The sequence below is a fragment of the Bison bison genome, unplaced genomic scaffold, assembly GCF_000754665.1.
Source record: "Bison bison bison isolate TAMUID 2011002044 unplaced genomic scaffold, Bison_UMD1.0 scf7180017864205, whole genome shotgun sequence".
Lineage (NCBI taxonomy): Eukaryota > Metazoa > Chordata > Mammalia > Artiodactyla > Bovidae > Bison > Bison bison.
In genome coordinates, this window is record NW_011494777.1 from 6417669 (window position 1) to 6417985 (window position 317).

A 317-nucleotide genomic window follows, 5' to 3' on the forward strand; every position below is an offset into this window, starting at 1 on the left:
GTGCACTGGCCCAGAGGCAGACTTGGTTCCACAGCAGACGGGGGCCCCCTTCCATGGGCCTGCTCTGAGATAGCACGTGACCCAAGCTCTAGGTTGTCTAGGGTTTCCTCCTTTCCCTGAAATGCGTCATTGTTTAATCCTCAGACTGAACTTCCTCCTTCACCTGCTGTTGCCCTCTTTCAAGTCATGGCCTAGAGGCTCCTACTGGGGCCCAGAAACATCAGGCGACTTTATCCCCCAGGGCCGACACGCTGACCTGCAGCTACTCCGGACGTCTTAGATTCCTGAGTTTTCATTCTGATGGCAGCTGCCCAGTT